Source organism: Erpetoichthys calabaricus, chromosome 3 (genome assembly GCF_900747795.2).
Source record: "Erpetoichthys calabaricus chromosome 3, fErpCal1.3, whole genome shotgun sequence".
Lineage (NCBI taxonomy): Eukaryota > Metazoa > Chordata > Cladistia > Polypteriformes > Polypteridae > Erpetoichthys > Erpetoichthys calabaricus.
The window spans coordinates 16,397,923-16,406,566 of NC_041396.2; the positions used below are offsets into that span (position 1 = coordinate 16,397,923).

An 8,644-nucleotide genomic window follows, 5' to 3' on the forward strand; every position below is an offset into this window, starting at 1 on the left:
TTATATTAAAGGTGATACATCATATTATGGGTTTATCTACATTCGTCTTGTTCTTGATGGTCTCTTTAAAGATCTGAAGCCTTACTTCTGTTGCTTCATGCCGCCATTTTGTTTTGCTGTGACTCGCCTCCATTTTCACATTTGTTGGTCCTGTGGTGTGCTGCGTGTGACGTCAACGCAGTGACTAAATAAAGTTCGGCGCACGCATCCCGTGGTTATCCAAGATGGCATAAACTGTGTGTATTGTGGTTGCAATTCTTGATTTGATGGGTTTCTTGTCACTTCAGTTTTTTGCTTACTTTTTCAACTTGAATGTCGGTGATGTTAGACTTCTTGGTTGCTTCTTCAGTTGGCTTATCTGTTTGTCTCGCCCTTCACGACTGTACATGTAGGATGTGAGCTCGAAGCTCTGTTTAGTCTTTCGTATTTTTCCATCCTTCAGATCCCAATGTCGTGATCTTCTCACATTGCTGTCTTTTCCACAGATCCAGCCCTCCACTTCTCTACGTGCAGCTAAGGACCTGACTGGAGGCCTCATGGAGCCCTCAGGGTGTTCGTGTGGGAAGATGAGGACCCCCTGGAGGTAGGGAATGATTTGCCATTGTCCTCCAAGCCTCTCAAAGTTGGAAGCAACAACATAAACCATTGAGTTTTCAGGAGACGCCGCTGGCACTGCTGTGGTGAGGATTTAGGGAGCTGCTGTGGCTCCTGCCGTCCGCCATGCACTCGTCCTGTCAGTGCCATTCTGCTTTACATTTAGAAAGAAAAAAAAATGTAATACTAACAATAAGAAGGGTTTCAAATGCAGAAGGATGTCTGTGGCTTTCCTTAGCAAGTCGGCTGCTTTGCAGTTCTGTAATTCGCTCCACTGGGTTGGCTTTGCTCACATAGCTGGGCTTGCATTCTCCCAGAGTGCCATTTGCTACACAAAAGCCCATTCTGCTGTAAATCCCCCCAAGTATATTGAAAGCTCTATGGTCGTCTACATGCTGTAATCGGCAACAGGCGTGTCTGTCGAAGTAAGAGCACGGGCAGACCTCCCACGCAGCACTGGGACACAGTGGGACATCATCTTGTGTCAGCGGGCACAAAGCCACACACTAGCGGAGAGGCTGTGCAAATAAAGTGAGCGGCGGGCGGCAGGCAGAGGATGTGGTGATAGCATCTGAAAATGTCAGCAGAGGGAACGGGACTCACCATTTGAGCTGCAAATGTTAAGGGCAAAAGTGTTTATTCAGGGACACTGGTGGGATTCCATTCTTACAAGGCCGTGTCACTCGCCTCATGTAGGGTCAGGTGAAAAGGCACATGGGACGCCGGCGGCAAAGTGGAAATCTGCTGCTCTATACGAGTACGCCACTGCAAACAGCAGATGAGCACATCACTTGGCGTATTCATACATCACTCCAAACGTTTTCCTAAGCTGCTTATCCACAGCCACATCGCAGGGAAGCTGGAGCCAATCTTAGCAAACATCAGGCACAAGGCAGGAACAGCCGCAGGACAAGACGTCAGCCATCACGGGGAGAAGACGCACTGCCAGCTTCATCTGTGCATCTTTGGACTGTGTGAGGAAACCCACACAGACAAAGGGAGGACCTGCAGACCTCCACACAGGGTGGACCAAGGACCTCAATCCCCGTCCATTTGTTGGGAGGCAGCAGTGCTGTCAGTGTGTCATCAAAGTGCACTCCTGTCATATTCAAAGTACAAAAATGGAAAATAACCTTAGAAATGCGAGCCCTAAGATCTGCTGATCAGATTGGAGAGAGACGTCTGTGCAGACACCTCCACTTCTGTCCTAAGCAGCTTGGCTGCAGTAACTGAAGAGGACAATTTATGAGATCTATCTATCTATCTATCTATCTATCTATCTAATTATATAGTGCCTTTCACATCTATCTATCTATCTATCTATCTATTATATAGCGCCTTTCATATCTATCTATCTATCTATCTATATAGTGCCTTTCACATCTATCTATCTATCTATCTATTATATAGCGCCTTTCATATCTATCTAGATAGATAGATAGATAGATAGATATGAAAGGCGCTATATAATAGATAGATATCTATCTATCTCTATCTATCTAATTATATAGTGCCTTTCACATCTATCTATCTATCTATCTATTATATAGCGCCTTTCATATCTATCTATCTATCTATTATATAGCGCCTTTCATATCTATCTATCTAATTATATAGTGCCTTTCACATCTATCTATCTATCTATTATATAGCGCCTTTCATATCTATCTATCTATCTATCTATTATATAGCGCCTTTCATATCTATCTATCTATCTATCTATCTTGAATGACACACAGCCAAAGAAACTCTCAGTTGCATTCAGAGAAAGACAATGAAGCTGCTAGAATGGCCAAACCAATCACCCGACTTGAATCCAATTGAGAATCTATGGAAAGAACTGAAGATCAGAGTTCATAGAAGAAGCCCCCGGAACCTTCAAAATTTGAAGACAGTTTGTGTGGAAGAATGGGCCACAATCACACTCCGAGCAATGCATGTGACTCGTTTCTCCATACAGGAAGCTGTTATTACCAACAAAGGCTTTTCTACGAAGTATTAAATACATTTCAGTAAGCGTGTTCCATGCTTATTCCCCATGTCATTCCACTTTATCACACATAACTTATTTGTTCTGATTTCTTTGTATGTGTGGATTATTTGGGTTGTTACTGACATCTGCTGAAAATTTCATGTCAGTAGCCCCATTAGAAATATATTTACTGAGAAAATCCTCGACACATTCCATACTTTTTTCCCCGCTGTATTTGCCTTTTTATATCATTTTTTTTCTTTATGTTTTGTTCAATTATTTCATTATTTGTAAGAATTCATTTCTCATATTCTCTTATGTTCCTTATGTTTAGTGGGTGGATGACCAAGGGGTGGGGCTACCCTGACATCACTGCCGAAGGACCGCCCTCAGCCTGTATACTGTGAGTTCATTGGTGTTCTAAAGTCCATTTATTAGAAGTATTGATGCTTCTTTTTTTTGTGGATTCTGACAGTTGGGTTACATTTTGGGTCTTATTTGCTTTGAAATGTCTTTGAGGCAAATCCTTTTTTCCTTTGATCGTTGTGTCCTTTTTTCGTGTTCTCTTCTTCTTTCGGCTGTTCCCATTATGGGTTGCCACAGCAGATCATCTTCTTCCATATCTTTCTGTCCTCGTCATCTTGTTCTGTTACCCCCATCACCTGCATGTCCTCTCTCACCACATCTATAAACCTTCTGTTAGGCCTTCCTCTTCTCCTCTTCCCTCGCAGCTCTATCCTTAGCACCCTTTTCCCAGCATACCCAGCATGCATTTCTCCTCTGCACATGACCAAACCAACACAATCTCGCCTCTCTGACTTTGTCTCCAAACTGTCCAATCTGAGCTGACCCTCTAACGTCCTCATTTCTAATTCTGTCCATCCTCGTCACACCCAATGCAATAAATATCCTTGTTTATAAAGGTTCTGCGTTGGCCTTAGTCTTCCAAGCCTGAGAGGTTTTGGTTTTGGTTCCTCTATCTGTGGGGAATTTTTGATTGATTTCAGGACAAGGACTTTTAAAATCCCTCCCCCACCCCAAGGTTTAGGCCTGTGCTGGCCGAGGCCTGCCAATGGAGTTTGGGGTCAGAATATCTGGGGTGAGGCCTAGTTTATTTTTATTTTTTTTATAGGCCTCACATCCTTTCGCTATAGGGAATGCACTCAGAAGATGACATTTTTTCCTTCTCATGTGTGTTCCGGCTGTTGCTGTAGGCTGAGAGAAATCCTACAATCGGAAGATTTCAATCTCGCTGCTTGTGTGTGCTGAATTTTTTTGCTCAGAGTTTTTTTGGCTCGCCACTCCAACAGTTTAGGAAAGAAAAAAATCGTTTTTCCAATAAACATCATCTGAGACTTGAAGCTGAACTGGGTCACAGGGCCTACTGGCTGCTGTGTACTGCGGAGCCGACAGGCGGCTCTCAAGTGTGCCGGCGGTGGCTCCAGGCACAGGCTTGTTGCTCTTATCAGCTCCTTTACACAATGCTGCTCTCCTTCCAAAAAAATGAAAAGTAAATGTTTTAGTAATTCTAAAAGGCTAAGTACCTAAAGATGTAATGGATATGCTTGTTGGACCTTTAAGTTTTTCCTTCTCCCTGTTTTTTTATTTAAACCACACTACTTTCCACTCCGCTTTCTCTTTCCCCGGCACTGGAAAATGAAACTTCCTGCAGCATTGAGGGTTTGCTTTTGACCGGCGATGCTGCAATTTGATCAGCACTTATGGCCTCCGCGGCTAATTATTTCATTTTTATTTTCCTGCTCGTCACTCTAAATTGTTTTGAAAATGAACAATGGTGGGGTGTGACAATCCTGTCCCCTCTCCTGCTCTTCACCCGTCACTGTTTTGGGTTTGAATTCAAAACGTGTGCCTGCTGCTTGTGACCACTGGGGCACGTTTGGTCAATTTTGTAATCTAGCGTTGGCCAACTTTCCTGGTTTTCTGAATCCGTGACATCAATTTGGTCCATTGTTTCAATTCTGTTAATTTATTCTAACCAGTAGGGGGCCCTAAACCACAGACACAGCGTCACCCAACACGACTCGATGTTTAGTTTAAATTTGCAGCACAATGCTCTGCTGCTCCTTCCGCCCTCCCGGTGAGTGTCACCCACTGCCTTGCGACTCCCCGAGGACACGCAGTGGGCTTCTTTTAAACTGGTACTGGGAAATGGTTCTGGGTGCGGCACATCCTGCTCATACAGAAACCACAGCAGTCTTCCCCTTTATGTCGCACCCAAGGACCCCTGACAGTGCTGCTCTTTTACAGTCCAACTCCTATGCAACCCTACAGGAGTTCTAACTGGGACCATCCTGGAGGGACACTGCCACCTATTGTGTGTGGGGTGATGAATGGCCTCTGGCATCCATATTTGCTCAGGCCATGCTTTAACTGTTTCCGATCCTCTCGGCTCCGCCTTCAGGAGGCGTTGGATTGGTTTAGAAATGTGACACTCAGTGAACCGTCTAATTATCCCCACCCACTGTTAAGCCAAATGCACTCATGGCCGTCCTCAAACACATGGGTTGTACGAGGGACATTCAAACAGTTGCCACACTTCTTTTTAACTCTATTTATTAAGGATTTCTAAAACAAATGACAGCACTTTTCTACATTGTCCTTTGCGATGCCATTTTCCCAGCGTCATACCAACTTTTTAATTGCATGAGCAAAAAATGTTTTTGGTTGAGCCGCGTAGCCACTGACGCACCACTGCTTTCACATCATCATCATCATCACATGGCCGGAGCTGGATGTCCAGCTCTCTGCAGCCGTCACACTAGTACGGCCTTTTTCGAACATTTCAATCCACTCATACAGTAGACGATTCTACGAGAGAGAACTTTATTCCCATGCTGAGCACACATACGGAGATGAATGTGTGCTCCTGGCACACCTTCTGCCCACAAAAAGCGTAAGACAGAACGCCGTTCCTCTTTGGTGCAAGTTTAACACAACCATCGTCACCACAGGGTGACAACTCTTAGACTAAACTGCAAGGACAGCCGACTTGCCAGACAGAAGGAGTCACATGACACTCTCGGGCACGACCAATCACTGCTCTTCCCGCCTTCACCGTTTCCAACAAAAATATAAAAGTGCGGAAACTTTTTGAATGTCCCTCATATGTCCCAAAAGTACACCTTTTAATGTGCCAGGGAGGAAGGACAGGGCATCCCGTCCAGGACTAAGGAAGGATTCATACCCAGCTAGGAGGCCATAATGGGAGGATCAGGTGAACAGGCATTCCCTCACACGACAGGTGGCAGCGTTCCTCAGAGCTGGACCAGTTTAAGACACTCGCAGGGTTGCATGGTGTGGACGCTGAAGTCGAAAAACGATGGGAGACAAAAGCATCAATTTAAATTAAAAGCAATTTCTTTATTCTTGGTGAGTTTAAAGAGACTGCAGAACCCCCAGCTCAGTGCCACTGCCTGCTCAGATCAAACAGCCTCCTGAAAGAAAAATTCTTTTCTTTTTACTATCTATCCTATCCATTAGCCAAAGAGAAAAACGCATGACAGTTCATTTTAAGGTCATACAGTGAACCCTCGTTTATCACGGTTAATCCGTTCCAGACTCTACCGCGATAAAGGAATTTCCGCGAAGTAGGATTCTTTATTTATAAATCGAATATTTTTGCAGTTAGAGTATAGAAACCCTGTTTACGACCTTCTAAATACGTTTTTTTAACATTATTGGAGCCCTCTAGGCATGAAATAACACCCTTTAGTCACCATTACACTCGTATTACCCAATATATTAGACAAAATAAGAGAAAATCTTTATATATAATCTTCATTTGGATCTTGATCTTTGTTTGTCCGTGAATTCACTGCCTTGTGTGGTGTTCCTGCTGTGTTCAGTAGAGGGCAGTAGTGATGGAGGAGCAGAGGAAGTGAGGGAGAGGATCGTTGGATGAGGTTGGAGTGTGGTGATTAAAGAGGATTGAACTAAAGGAGACTACGTGCTGTTTGTATTGGCTGAATACACAACACCTTGGTTGTTACTTTTCTTTACAAACACTGTCGATACCACTCTTTGTGTTTAGATCTGCCATCGACACGACTCTTTGTGTTTAGATCTGGCGTTGACACCACTCTTTGTGTTTAGATCTGCCATCGACACGACTCTTTGTGTTTAGATCTGGCGTTGACACGACTCTTTGTGTTTAGATCTGCCATCGACACGACTCTTTGTGTTTAGATCTGGCGTTGACACCACTCTTTGTGTTTAGATCTAGCGTCGACACCGTTCTTTGTGTTTAGGATCTGGCGTCGACACCGTTCTTTGTGTTTAGATCTGGCGTCGACACCACTCTTTGTGTTTAGATCTGGCGTCGACACCACTCTTTGTGTTTAGATCTGGCGTCGACACGACTCTTTGTGTTTAGATCTGGCGTCGACACCGTTCTTTGTGTTTAGGATCTGGCGTCGACACGACTCTTTGTGTTTAGATCTGGCGTCGACACCACTCTTTGTGTTTTTATATCTGGCGTCGACACCACTCTTTGTGTTTAGATCTGGCGTTGACACGACTCTTTGTGTTTAGATCTGCCATCGACACGACTCTTTGTGTTTAGATCTGCCATCGACACGACTCTTTGTGTTTAGATCTGGCGTTGACACCACTCTTTGTGTTTAGATCTAGCGTCGACACCGTTCTTTGTGTTTAGGATCTGGCGTCGACACCGTTCTTTGTGTTTAGATCTGGCGTCGACACCACTCTTTGTGTTTAGATCTGGCGTCGACACCACTCTTTGTGTTTAGATCTGGCGTCGACACCACTCTTTGTGTTTAGATCTGGCGTCGACACCGTTCTTTGTGTTTAGGATCTGGCGTCGACACCGTTCTTTGTGTTTAGATCTGGCGTCGACACCACTCTTTGTGTTTAGGATCTGGCGTCGACACCGTTCTTTGTGTTTAGATCTAGCGTCGACACCACTCTTTGTGTTTAGATCTGGCGTCGACACCGTGCTTTGTGTTTAGATCTGGCGTCGACACCACTCTTTGTGTTTAGATCTGGCGTGGACACCACTCTTTGTGTTTAGATCTGGCGTCGACACCACTCTTTGTGTTTTTATATCTGGCGTCGACACCGTGCTTTGTGTTTAAATCTAGCGTCGACACCACTCTTTGTGTTTAGATCTGGCGTGGACACCACTCTTTGTGTTTAGATCTGGCGTGGACACCACTCTTTGTGTTTAGATCTGGCGTCGACACCACTCTTTGTGTTTTTATATCTGGCGTCGACACCGTGCTTTGTGTTTAAATCTAGCGTGGACACCACTCTTTGTGTTTAGATCTGGCGTCGACACCACTCTTTGTGTTTAGATCTGGCGTCGACACCACTCTTTGTGTTTAGATCTGGCGTGGACACCACTCTTTGTGTTTAGATCTGGCGTGGACACCACTCTTTGTGTTTAGATCTGGCGTCGACACCACTCTTTGTGTTTAGATCTGGCGTGGACACCACTCTTTGTGTTTAGATCTGGCGTGGACACCACTCTTTGTGTTTAGATCTGGCGTCGACACCACTCTTTGTGTTTTTATATCTGGCGTCGACACCGTGCTTTGTGTTTAAATCTAGCGTCGACACCACTCTTTGTGTTTAGATCTGGCGTGGACACCACTCTTTGTGTTTAGATCTGGCATGGACACCACTCTTTGTGTTTAGATCTGGCGTGGACACCACTCTTTGTGTTTAGATCTGGCGTCGACACCACTCTTTGTGTTTTTATATCTGGCGTCGACACCGTGCTTTGTGTTTAAATCTAGCGTCGACACCACTCTTTGTGTTTAGATCTGGCGTCGACACCACTCTTTGTGTTTAGATCTGGCGTCGACACCACTCTTTGTGTTTAGATCTGGCGTGGACACCACTCTTTGTGTTTAGATCTGGCGTTGACACCACTCTTTGTGTTTTTATATCTGGCGTCGACACCGTGCTTTGTGTTTAAATCTAGCGTCGACACCACTCTTTGTGTTTAGATCTGGCGTCGACACCACTCTTTGTGTTTAGATCTGGCATCGACACCGTGCTTTGTGTTTCTAGATCTGGCGTCGAAACACCGTGCTT

General features: G+C 44.7%; 1 long non-coding RNA gene across 1 annotated transcript; it reads left to right on the top strand.

Moving 5' to 3' along the window:
• Positions 1 to 454: 454 nt before the first annotated feature.
• Positions 455 to 4,568, top strand: LOC127527043 (uncharacterized). The gene is made up of 3 exons (XR_007934407.1): positions 455 to 583; positions 2,901 to 2,969; positions 3,699 to 4,568. It is a non-coding gene; the product is annotated as an uncharacterized LOC127527043 (long non-coding RNA).
• The last annotated feature ends 4,076 nt before the right edge of the window (positions 4,569 to 8,644 follow it).